At 35.7% G+C, this 14,002-nt stretch overlaps 1 non-coding gene across 1 annotated transcript; it reads right to left on the bottom strand.

The window, feature by feature from the left end:
- Window positions 1-1,783: 1,783 nt before the first annotated feature.
- Window positions 1,784-1,891, bottom strand: LOC148548033 (small nucleolar RNA R71). Its single transcript, XR_015898351.1, has one exon. It is a non-coding gene; the product is annotated as a small nucleolar RNA R71 (small nucleolar RNA).
- Between the last annotated feature and the right edge of the window lie 12,111 nt (window positions 1,892-14,002).

Genomic DNA, 14,002 nt, shown 5'->3' with positions numbered 1-14,002 from the left:
TGATCTTCAAGTTGTTCTTGGTAAGTCTTCTTGTTTGATCTTTAAAATTTCTTGTTTTGTGTCTTTTCTTGTTTTTCATATGCATTTTTAATTTGTTAGTGTCTAAAAATTAAAAATCTTTAAGTTTGGTGTCTTGCATGTTTTTCTCTTCTTCAAAATTTTCAAAAATAAGTTCTTGGTGTTCATCTTGACATTCAAAGTGTTCTTGGTGTTCATCTTGGCATTCATAGTGTTCTTGCATGCATCATGTGTTTTGATCCAAAATTTTCATGCATTGAGTCTTTTTGATATTTTTCTCTTTGTTTATTAAAATTCAAAAATCAAAAAAATATCTTTCCCTTTTTCACTCATAAATTTTCGAAAATTTGAGTTGACTTTTTCAAAACTTTTTAAAATTTAGTTGTTTCTTATAAGTCAAATCAAATTTTCAATTTAAAAATTCTATCTTTTTCAAATCTTTTTCAAAAATCAAATCTTTTTCAATTTTTCCTTCATATTTTCGAAAACTTTATGATTGATTTTCAAAATCTTTTTCTTATTCTGTTCTAAATTTTCAAAATTAATGATTAATGTGATTGGTTCAAAAAAAAAATTTAAGTTGTTACTTGCCTAATAAGAAAGGTTCAATCTTTAAACTCTACAATCATATCTTTTTAGTTTCTTGTTAGTCAAGTAATCAACTTTGATTTCAAAATTCAAATCTTTTCAAATTTCTTTTTCAAATCTTTTTCAAATTAAGTTTCAATCATATCTTTTTCAAAATTAATTTCAAAATCTTTTCTAACTTCCTATCTTTTCAAAATATGATTTTCAAATCTTTTTCAATTAACCACTTAACTTTTTGTTTGATTCTTATCTTTTTCAAAACTACCTAACTAATTCTCTTTCTAATTTTCGAAAATTACCTTCCTCTTTTTCAAAATTCCTTTTAAAATTAACTAATTGTTTTAAATTTAATTTAATTTGATTTAATTTTTCCTTTCTTAATTTTCAAATTTTTAATTTTAATTCTAATTTAAAAACAAAAATAATTTTATTTTATTTTATCTAATTTTCAAAAATTCTTCTTCCTCACCACCTTCTATTTATTTATTTATTTACTAACACTCCTCTTCATCTAAGAATTCGAACCTACTCCTCACCCTTGTGTTTGGATTCTCCTTCTTCTATTCATATCTTCTTCTACTCACATAAAGGAATCTCTATACTGTGACATAGAGGATTCCATATTTTCTGTTCTCTTCTTTTTCATATGAGCAGGAACAAGGACAAGAACATTCTTGTTGAAGCTGATCCTGAACCTGAAAGAACTCTAAAGAGGAAGCTAAGGGAAGCTAAAGCACAACTCTTTGGAGAAAATCTGACTGAAAATTTCGAAAAAGAAGGAGACATGGCCGAAAATAATAACAATGCAAGGAAGATGCTTGGTGACTTTACTACACCAAATTCCAATTTACATGGAAGAAGCATCTCAATCCCTGCCATTGGAGCAAACAATTTTGAGCTGAAACCTCAATTAGTTTCTCTGATGCAACAGAACTGCAAGTTTTATGGACTTCCATCAGAAGATCTTTTTCAGTTCTTAACTGAATTCTTGCAAATCTGTGATACTGTTAAGACCAATGGGGTTGATCCCGAGGTCTACAGGCTTATGCTTTTCCCGTTTGCTGTAAGAGTCAGAGCTAGAATATGGCTGGACTCTCAACCTAAAGACAGCCTGAACTCTTGGGATAAGCGGGTCACGGCTTTCTTAGCCAAGTTCTTTCCTCCTCAAAAGCTTAGTAAGCTTAGAGTGGATGTTCAAACCTTCAGACAAAAGGAAGGTAAATCCCTCTATGAATCTTGGGAGAGATACAAGGAACTAACCAAAAAGTGTCCTTCTGACATGCTTTTAGAATAGACCATCCTGGATATATTCTATGATGGTCTGTCTGAATTATCAAAGATGTCATTGGACCATTCTGCAGGTGGATCCATTCACCTAAAGAAAACGCTTGCAGAAGCTCAAGAACTCATTGACATGGTTGCAAATAACCAGTTCATGTACACTTCTGAAAGGAATCCTGTGAGTAATGGGATGCCTCAAAGGAAGGGAGTTCTTAAAATTGATACTCTGAATGCCATATTGGCTCAGAATAAAATATTGACTCAGCAAGTCAATATGATCTCTCAGAGTCTGAATGGATTGAAGGAATCATCCAACAGTACTAAAGAGGCTTCTTCTGAAGAAGAAGCTTATGATCCTGAGAACCCTGCAATAGCGGAGGTTAATTACATGGGTGAACCCTATGGAAACACCTATAATCCCTCATGGAGAAATCATCCAAATTTCTCATGGAAGGATCAACAAAAGCCTCAACAAGGCTTTAATAATGGTAGAAGAAACAGGTTTAGCAATAGCAAACCTCTTCCATCATCCACTCAGCAACAGATAGAGAATTCTGAGCAGAATCCATCTAGCTTAGCAAATATAGTCTCTGATCTATCTAAGGCCACTGTGAGTTTCATGAATGAGACAAGGTCCTTCATTAGGAATTTGGAGGCACAAGTGGGCCAGCTGAGTAAAAGAGTCACTGAAACTCCTCCTAGTACTCTCCCAAGCAATACAGAAGAAAATCCAAAGAGAGAGTGCAAGGCCATTGATTTAACCATCATGGTCGAACCTACAAGGGAGGGGGAGGACGTGAATCCTAGTGAGGAAGACCTCCTGGGACGTCCAGTGACCAATAAGGAGTATCACTTTGAGGAACCAAAGGAATCTGAGGCTCAATTAGAGACCATAGAGATTCCATTGAACCTCCTTATGCCCTTCATGAGCTCTGATGAGTATTCTTCCTCTGAAGAGGATGAAGACATTACTGAAGAGCAAGTTGCTAAGTACCTTGGTGCAATCATGAAGCTAAATGCCAAATTATTTGGTAATGAGACTTGGGAAGATGAACCTCCCTTTCTCACCAATGAACTAAATGCATTGGATAGGAAGAAATTACCTCAAAAGAAATAGGATCCTGGCAAATTCTTAATACCCTGTACCATAGGCACCATGACTTTTGAGAAGGATATGTGTGACCTGGGGTCAGGAATAAACTTAATGCCACTCTCTATAATGGAAAAACTTGGGATCTTTGAGGTGCAAGCTGCCAGAATCTCATTAGAGATGGTAGACAACTCAAGAAAACAGGCTTATGGACAAGTAGAGGACGTGTTAGTAAAGGTTGAAGGCCTTTACATCCCTGCTGATTTCATAATCCTAGACACTAGGAAGGAAGAGGATGAATCCATCATCCTTGGAAGACCCTTCCTAGCCACAGCAAGAGCTGTGATTGATGTGGACAGAGGAGAATTGGTCCTCCAACTGAATAAGGACAACGTTGTGTTTAAGACTCAAGGATCTCCTTCTATAACCATGGAGAGGAAGCATGAAAAGCTTCTCTCACTGTAGAGTCAACCAAAGCCCCCACAGTCAAACTCTAAGTTTGGTGTAGGGAGGCCACAACCAAACTCTAAGTTTGGTGTTGAACCCCCACATTCAAACTCTAAGTTTGGTGTTGGGAGGTTTCAACCTTGCTCTGATTATCTGTGAGGCTCCATGAGAGCTCACTGTCAAGCTATTGACATTAAAGAAGCGCTTGTTGGGAGGCAACCCAATGTTATTTAATCATATCTATTTTATTTTCTTTTTGTTATTTCGTGTTTTATTAGGTTGATGATCATGTGAAGTCACAAAAACTACTGAAAAATCAAAAACAGAATGAAGAACAGCATTGAAAATAGCACACCCTGGAGGAGAGCAGTCTGGCGTTTAAACGCCAGAAACAAGCATCTGTCTGGCATTTAACGCCAGAAACAGGCACCAAGCTGGCGTTTAACGCCAGAAACAAGCATCTGCCTGGCGTTAAACGCCAGAAACAAGCTACATTTGGGCGTTTAACGCCAGAAACAGGCAGCAGTCTGGCGTTAAATACCAGGATTGCACAGCAAGGGCATTTTACACGCCTAATTGGAGCAAGGATGTTAAGTCCTTGTCCCCACTGGATCTGTGGACCCACAAGATCCCTACCACTTCTTCTCTCATCTTCACACATTTTCATAACATTCTTCCTCAATTAACCTCCACCAATCACCTCCATTACTCCTCCAAAACCATCATATAACCCACCTACACCCACCCACTTAAATTCAAACCATCACTCCTTCCTTTTCACACATCATAACCACCTAAAACCCCCTTGACCGAACCATTCACACACCTCCATCTCCTCTATTTTCTTTTTCTTCTACTACTTTCTTTCTTCTTTTGCTCGGGGACGAGCAAACATTTTAAGTTTGGTGTGGTAAAAGCATTGCTTTTCGTTTTTCCATAACCATCTATGGCACCTAAGGCCAGAGACATCTTCATTGAAGAGGACAAGCCCATCACTAAGAAAGGGATGGAGCAAATAAGAGATCATGGACCTCAACATGAGCATGAGGAAATTCCTCACCATGAAATCCCTGAGATGCCTCAAGGGATGCACTTTCCTCCACAGAATTATTGGGAGCAAATCAACACTTCCCTAGGAGAATTAAGTTCCAACATGGGACAACAAAGGGTGGAGCACCAAGAGCACTCCATCATCCTCCATGAGATTAGAGAAGATCAAAGAGCTATGAGGAAGGAGCAACAAAGGCAAGGAAGAGACATAGAGGAGCTCAAAAGCACCATTGGTTCTTCAAGAAGAGGAAGACGCCACCCTCACTAAGGTGGACTCATTCTTTAATCTCCTTGTCTATTTATTTTCTATTTTCGGTTTCCATGCTTCATGTTTAGTTATGTTTGTGTCTTTACTATATGATCATTAGTGTCTAAGTGTCTATGCCTTAAAGTTATGAATATGAATCCATCACCTCTCTTAAATGAAAACTGTTCTAAAAACAAAAGAACAAGAAGTACATGGTTTCGAATTCATCCTTGAAACTAGTTTAATTATTTTGATGTGGTGGCAATACTTTTTGTTTTCTGAATGTATGCTTGAACAGTGCATATGTCTTTTGAAGTTGTTGTTTATGAATGTTAAATATGTTGGCTCTTGAAAGAATGATGAAAAGGAAAAATGTTATTTGATGATCTGAAAAATCATAAAAATGATTCTTGAAGCAAGAAAAAGCAGTGAATACAAAAGCTTGCAGAAAAAAAAAGAGAAAAGAAAAATGGCGAAAAAAAATAGAAAAAGAAAAAGCAAGTAGAAAAAGCCAAAAGCTCTTTAAACCAAAAGGCAAGAGAAAAAAGCCAATAGCCCTTAAAACCAAAAGGCAAGGGTAAATAAAAAGGATCCAAGGCTTTGAGCATCAGTCGATAGGAGGGCCTCAAGGAATAAAATCCTGGCCTAAGCGGCTAAACTAAGTTGTCCCTAACCATGTGCTTGTGGCGTGAAGGTGTCAAGTGAAAACTTGAGACTGAGCGGTTAAAGTCAAGGTCCAAAGCAAAAAAAAAGAGTGTGCTTAAGAACCATGGACACCTCTAATTGGGGACTTGAGCAAAGCTGAGTCACAATATAAAAAGGTTCACCCAGTTATGTGTCTGTGGCATTTATGTATCCGGTGGTAATACTGGGAAACAAAGTGCTTAGGGCCACGGCCAAGACTCATAAAGTAGTTGTGTTCAAGAATCAACATACTGAACTAGGAGAATCAATAACACTATCTAAACTCTGAGTTCCTATAGATGCCAATCATTTTGAACTTCAATGGATAAAGTGAGATGCCAAAACTATTCAAGAGGCAAAAAGCTACAAGTCCTGCTCATCTGATTGGAGCTAAGTTTCATTGATATTTTGGAATCTATAGTATATTCTCTTTTTTTTATCCTATTTTATTTTCAGTTGCTTGGAGACAAGCAACAATTTAAGTTTGGTGTTGTGATGAGCGGATAAATTATACGCTTTTTGGCATTGTTTTTACATAGTTTTCAGTATAATTTAGTTATTTTTTAGTATATTTTTATTAGTTTTTAAATAAAAATCACATTTCTGGACTTTACTATGAGTTTGTGTATTTTTCTGTGATTTCAGGTATTTTCTGGCTGAAATTGAGGGACTTGAGCAAAAATCAGATTCAGAGGTTGAAGAAGGACTGCAGATGTGTAAATCATGTTGCTTGTATGCGAAGTTTGTATTCGTAGGTTTTGATGAATGACAAACCAACAAACGACATGAAAGACAAACCAACAAACAACTTGAATGAACAAGCATGTTGAAAGATCAACCAACATTCAACGTTGAGGAATGAAGAGTTGAAAGCAACACAACAACAACAAGAAACTCAAGTCCACAACATTTGAAGACAAGTATAGTGTCTTAGGACTTAGGTAACTTCTTGTTAAGAACCAATTGCTAAATCTCTCAACACACACTCACAAAATGTTTTGATGCACATCTTGCAATTCGATGCTAGCCAAATGGTTTAAAAACTTGTTTTCAAAGGTACAAAAGCATAGGAATTGACTCCAACAAGTTTGAGATCAATCCTAAGTATTTTGAAGTGATTTTAAGCCATTCTTTAAGGTTTGCATCGATGCACACTCATCTTGCATCGATGCAAAGCATGCGACGACTTGTTGCATCGATGCAAAGATGTTTGCATCGATGCAACCTAGCTGAAAATTCAAATTTCAGCTTCAAAGACACATTTGCATCGATGCAAAGTGTTATGCATCGATGCAAATGATTCAAAAACATAAAAAAACGGCTAGTTTTGACAAAAAAGCTCCATCCCATTAACTCCCCAACGTTTCTAAGGTTTGGGGAGTCTATAAATAGATGGATTGAAGCCTTATTTCACATACGTGAGTATTTGCAAACTATCTTGTTCATATTCTTTCATTCTACACATTTTTAAGGTGTTATAATACACAATTTGAGAGAGCAATATCAATTGGTTCAATAGTGCTAAAATTGTAATCATACACTCTTCTAGAGAGTACTCATTTCGTCTCAACAATTCTTTGAGAATTATTTTCTTGTACACTTTGTAAATTGGAGTGTGATCTTCAAGGTTGAGTCAAGAGTTATAAACACTATAGTCGGTGAGGATACCAAAGAAGTATACTAAGTACTCAAGGCAAATCTTAGAGAAGGTATCTCTAAGTGGAGTAGGTTAGTATACGAGTGGTGATCATATACCGTGAGGTGTTAGAAACTAAGGACTCGAATTGTAAAAGGTTTTGCGCGAGCACCTTGAAGCTTGGCAATAGTGGAACTTCTCAATAGCGATTGAGAAAGAAAGTGGACGTAGGACAAGGATTGTGCCGAACCACTCTAAATAGCGTTTGCATCTCTCTAAACTCATCTCTTCAATATTATTGTCTTTTACCTTTGAACAAATAAATTGTGATCGAAAAGTAGCTTCGTAAGTACTTAAGGAATAGCTTAAGTCCGATTGGTGAAAAGCTTGATCAATTTATTTGAGTTGGTGTCTATTGGAAAGTAAAAGCTCCTTATAAATGCTTAGCAATTGAGTTAAGCTCTTGGAAAAATACTAGTACAATAACACTTTTGTATATTGTCTTTAATCTTTCGCAAAAAGATTCATTGTTGTTGCAATACTCAATTCACCCCCCCTCTTGAGTAATTGTGCATAGGTTCTACAAGTGGTATCAGAGCTTAACCCTTTGAAAGACTTAACCGTTTAAGGGAAAAGATCATGGCAAGCACAACCTTTAACAACAACAACACTAGTGAAGGTAACTCAACCGCTAGACCTCCTCTTTTTAGCGGAACAAATTACTCTTATTGGAAAAATAAGATGAGAATTTGGATCCGTTCTCAAGATGTGAGAATTTGAAAAGTGATTGAGAATGGAAATCACATTCCAACAAAGACAACAAGCACTAAAGAAGGAGAAGTCTCCGTCTTAAAGCAAGTACCGAAAGGAGAAGATGAATATAGTGACGATGATTGGAAGAAAGTGGCAATGAATGATAAAGCCATCAACTTCATTCATTGTGCACTTAACGAGCATGATTATATGAAGATCTCTACATGTGAAACCGCTAAAGAGATTTGGGATAAACTCCAAATCACTTACGAAGGAACCGACCACGTTAAAGAATCAAAGGTATTCATGTTGGTTCATGAATGGGAAAATTTTAAAATGAAAGATGAAGAGAGCATTGAAGAAGCTCTTGAAAGACTCTCCAAGATCTTCAACAACCTAAGCATGCTTGGCACAAAATACAATGATAAACACATTGTGACCAAGGTGCTTACAAGCCTTACACCAAAATGGAACTCCAAAGTGAACGCCATTGTGGAAGGAAGGCTCTATGATCAACTTACATTTGATCAACTACGAGGTAATCTTCTCACCTATGAAATGACTATGCTAAATAGACAAAAAGGTGAAGAAAGCAAGAAGAAAAGTCTCGCCCTTAAAACAACATCACTACAAGAAGAGAGTGATGATAATGAAGAAGAAGGAGATGAAGAATTTGCACTCTTATTAAAAAGATTCAATAAGTTTGCAATGAAGAAAAACTTCAAGAGCAAAACAAAGGTACCAAAATGCTATGAGTGTGGAGAAGTTGGACATATTAAACCCAATTGTCCAAAACTTCAAAAGGAGGACAAAAACAAGAAATTTAAGAAGAAGGAGAAAGCATACATATCATGGGAGAACGAGGATGAATCCGACTCCGATGACGACGAGGTTGCAAATCTTTGCTTAATGGCAAGCGAAGAAAAGGTTAGTGATGACAACTCCACTTCTTTTAATTTACAAGATGAATATGATGCCTTACTTGAGGTGTACACAAAACTTACCCAAGATTATTCTCTCCTAAAGAAAAAGAATATGGATCTTTTAAAACAAAATGAGATGTTGAAAAACGAGAATATCAATCTTGAAAAAGATAAGTGTAGCACAAGTAGTGATCCATACAAATCTTGTAAAATGCATGAAAATGAAATTACAAATCTTAAGAACACTTTAGCTAAGTTCAATGAATCTTCAAAGAACTTAGATAAAATGTTGAAAAACCAAAAGCATGTTCATAATAAGGAAGGTTTAGGTTTTGAAAAAGGAAAATTTAAAAATACTAAAACTCCTATTAGGCAACCGCAAGCCCAAAAGGCAAGCATGCCTAAAAGGAATGAAGCCTTTAAACATCCTCCTCAACATGCTTCATTTAGAAATTATAATCACAATGCATATAGATCAAAAGATGTTGCATTTAGGAAACAACCTAGGCAACCATTTAGAAACATGCATAGGATGCATAATCTAAATGTCATATGTCATTATTGTAATAAAGTAGGTCATATAGCACCCGTATGCTTTACTAGAATTAAACATATAAACTTTCGTAGTCAAGATACGAGATGGGCACCTTATGGGCATTATGCTCATACTAACCATCAAGGACCCAAATTCACTTGGGTACCTAAATCCCAATTTTAATTGTTTTGTAGGTACGTGTTGGAGCTAAGGATACAAATTGGTATGTTGATAGTGGATGCTCCAAACACATGACCGGCGATGAATCAAAGTTCACCGCAATAGAGCCTACAAACGGAGGAAACGTGATCTATGGAGACAACAACACCGGCAAAGTAATCGGTGTTGGAAAAGTTGGTAAAAATTCTTCTACCTCCATAGATAATGTTATACTTGTCAAAGGTCTCAAACATAATCTAATTAGTGTTAGCCAACTTTGTGACAAAGGAAACTTAGTCACCTTTGATTCAAAATGTTGTTTGATAAAAAGGCAAGACACTAATGAAATTGTGCTAATTGGACACCGTGTTGACAATGTATACATGATTAATCTAGATGAAGTTTCCTCAAATGATGTGAAATACCTTGTTAGTAAAAATGATGAAACTTGGTTATGGCATCGTAGAGTAGCTCATGCTAACATGGACCATCTTAGCAAGTTGGTCTCTAAAGAGTTAGTAATTGGCTTACCAAAGCTACGTTTTGAAAAAGACGTCCTTTGCGACGCATGTCAAAAGGGAAAACAAGTAAAGGCCTCTTTTAAATCCAAAAACATTGTTTCAACAACAAGGCCATTACAACTTTTGCACATGGATTTATTTGGTCCTTCTAGGACTATGAGCTTTGGTGGCAATTACTATGCTTTAGTTATTGTTGATGATTACTCTCGATTTACATGGACCTTGTTCCTAGCAAACAAGAGTGATGCATTTCGAGCATTCAAAAGATTAGCCAAAGTTATTCAAAATGAAAAGAATTTGCATATATCATCTATTAGAAGTGATCATGGTGGAGAATTTGAAAACAATCTTTTTGAAACTTTTTGTGAAGAAAATGGCATTGAGCATAATTTTTCCTCTCCTAGAACACCACAACAAAATGGTGTGGTTGAAAGGAAAAATCGTCATTTAGAAGAAATGGCGAGAACTATGCTCAATGAGGCTAATATTCCTAAGTACTTTTGGGCGGATGCGGTTAGTACCGCGTGTTATGTTATGAATAGGATTATCATTCGACCTATTCTTAAGAAAACACCGTACGAATTGTACAAAGGAAGAAAGCCAAATATTTCCCACCTTCACGTCTTTGGCTGTAAATGCTTTATTCTAAATAATGGAAAAGATAACTTAGGCAAATTTGATGCTAAGGCTGATGAAGGAATCTTCTTAGGCTACTCTTTAACTAGCAAAGCTTTTAGAGTATATAATAAACGCATCATGACTATGGAAGAAAGTATTCATGTCGCTTTTGATGAAACTAACCGTTGTTGTACTAGAAAAGATTTTGATGAAAATGTAGAAAACTTTGATTCACTAAATTTGAATGGTGAAGACAAAGAAAAAGATTTAAATGAAGCCTCTACAAGCTCAACAAAGGATAGTGTTCAAGTTGAAGAAATTGAACCATCACAAGCACAAATAAATGCACTTCCAAAGGACTGGCGTACTTGAAAGGATCATCCTCTAGACAACGTCATTGGTGATGTTTCGAAAGGGGTAACAACTCGATCCACTTTTAGAAATTTATTTGCATATAGTGCTTTTGTTTCTCAAATTGAACCATCTACCATTGAGTCCGCAATTGATGATGAACATTGGGCTATGGCAATGCAAGAGGAGCTTAACTAATTCAAACGAAATGACGTTTGGGAATTGGTGCCTAAACCAAGTAATCAAACAATTGTAGGAACAAAATGGGTTTTTAGAAATAAACTCGATGAAAATGGTACAATTGTTAGAAACAAAGCTAGATTGGTAGCTAAAGGTTATAATCAAGAGGAAGGCATTGATTATGGCGAAACTTATGCTCCCGTAGCTAGATTAGAAGCTATTAGGATGTTACTTGCTTTTGCATCCTCTTATAACTTCAAACTTTATCAAATGGATGTTAAGAGTGCCTTTCTTAATGGTTTCATTCAAGAAGAAGTATATGTTGAACAACCTCCCGGTTTTGAGGATTATGAAAATCCAAATCATGTTTTTAAACTCAAGAAAGCTCTTTATGGTCTTAAACAAGCTCCAAGAGCTTGGTATGAACGTTTGAGCAAGTTTTTAATAGAAAAGGGTTTTAGAAGAGGGAAGGTTGATACAACTTTATTTATCATGATTGAAAACAAAAATATCCTTTTGGTACAAGTTTACGTCGATGACATAATATTTGGTTCAACTAACGAATCACTTTGCAAGTTTTTCTCAAACCTCATGCAAAGTGAATTTGAAATGTCCATGATGGGCGAACTCAACTTCTTCCTTGGTCTTCAAATCAAACAAGGAAAAGAAGGAACTTTCGTTAGCCAAACCAAATATTGCAAGGAATTGCTCAAAAGATTTGGAATGGACAATGCTAAGGCAATGGACACACCAATGAGCACTACTTTCTACCTTGACAAAGATGAACAAGGTAAAAACATAGATGTAAAGAAGTATAGAGGCATGATAGGATCATTACTTTATCTAACGGCAAGTAGGCCAGATATCATGTTTAGTGTATGCATGTGTGCGAGATACCAAGCTAATCCTAAGGAATCTCACTTAAGTGCGGTGAAAAAGATTATGAAGTATCTCATAGGAACATTAAATGTTGGATTGTGGTATCCGAAAGGATCCACTTGTGATTTGATTGGTTATTCCGATTCCGATTTTTCCGGTTGCAAATTGGATAGGAAAAGCACTAGCGGCACTTGTCACTTGCTAGGAAACTCTCTTGTTTCATGGCATAGTAAGAAACAAGTAAGTGTAGCCTTATCTACCGCCAAAGCCGTGTATGTAGCCGCCGGTAGTTGTTGCGCCCAAATTTTATGGATGAAACAACTTGTGGACTATGGACTCATACTTGATCACATTCCTATCAAATGTGATAATACTAGTGCAATAAATTTAACCAAGAATCCGGTTCAACATTCAAGAACCAAGCATATTGAGATTAGACATCACTTCATAAGAGACCATGTTGAAAAAGGTGATGTGGTTATTGAATTTGTCGAAACTAGTAAACAACTAGCGGACATCTTCACTAAACCTTTATGTAAAGAAAATTTTTTTAACATCCGAAATGAACTTGGTATCTTGGAATCTAATCTACTATGATTTGTTTGAATTCATTGTATTTATATTGCTATTTTTGTATCTCTTACTAACTTAAGCATTGGAGATATCCAATTAGCCATTGTTTTGTAGGTTTATGAGTTGATGAATGAGTGATTAATCTTGAGGTAGATTGAAGAATTTAAAGATTATAAACAATGGAGGATCAACAAATTGAAGTTTATAATGGTTTAAGTGAGTATATACATGATGGAACTCAAAGGATTGAAGTAGAGCATGGTAGGCAACTTGAAGCACTTAATCGTCGTGTGTCTCGTGTCGATCATCGCACGGGTCGCTTGGATCGTCGTATTGATGACTTATATGAGCATTTCGGCATCCACCTACCGTATGAAGAGGATACTGATGATGATGAAGACCAAGATTGATTGTCTCCTCTTCATCAAGTCACTTTTTATTGCTTTATGTTTATTTGATTATATGAACTGTTAAACTAACTCCTAGTAAGCTAAGAATTTCTATTATGGTTTAAATACTTTGATATTTCCTTCATAATTTTGTTTAATGATTAATGCTTGTATGCTTATTTGGTGAATAACTCAAAATAGGATTGGTACCCCTATTTTAAGTTAATGTGCATGCTTTAATATATTTCACTTCTTTAGGGGGAATTATGCATGCTTGTTTTATATATAAAAAGAGGAAATCAAATTCTTTTTGAAAGGGGGAATATCTCATCCTTGAAATTAATAGAGAAATTGAACTTAAAAAAATTCATTGTTTTATGCATGCTTCTATGACACATTTCAAACTCCTTTCTTTTTGATAATGTCAAAAGGGGGAAGAGAAGTTTGAGGATATTTGAAATTTTGAACTCTTGAAAAAGAAGAAGTTTGAGGATTTGAAAAGAAGAAATAAGTTTGCGAAACAATGATTTCAAAAAGACTTCCGCTAAGCAAAAACTTTGATATCTAAATCGTTTTCTTTGATAAACGCCCTTTAAGGGAACAAATGCACATATTTAGGGGGAACTCCTGCAAAATTTTTTTTGTGAAGTCTTCTCCAAAGCTTTCTATAAAACAAAGTGCATTATTGTTGCTTTTATAAATGCATATCCTCAAAATTGGTTTGTCATTATCAAAAAGGGGGAAATTGTAAATCATGTTGCTTGTATGCGAAGTTTGTATTCGTAGGTTTTGATGAATGACAAACCAACAAACGACATGAAAGACAAACCAACAAACAACTTGAATGAACAAGCATGTTGAAAGATCAACCAACATTCAACGTTGAGGAATGAAGAGTTGAAAGCAACACAACAACAACAAGAAACTCAAGTCCACAACATTTGAAGACAAGTATAGTGTCTTAGGACTTAGGTAACTTCTTGTTAAGAACCAATTGCTAAATCTCTCAACACACACTCACAAAATGTTTTGATGCACATCTTGCAATTCGATGCTAGCCAAATGGTTTAAAAACTTGTT

Source organism: Arachis ipaensis, chromosome B8 (genome assembly GCF_059453495.1).
Source record: "Arachis ipaensis isolate K30076 ecotype BB chromosome B8, ASM5945349v1, whole genome shotgun sequence".
Classification (NCBI taxonomy): Eukaryota; Viridiplantae; Streptophyta; class Magnoliopsida; order Fabales; family Fabaceae; genus Arachis; species Arachis ipaensis.
The sequence above is the reverse complement of the archived record's forward strand: the minus strand, read 5'-3'. Positions and strand labels throughout refer to the sequence as shown.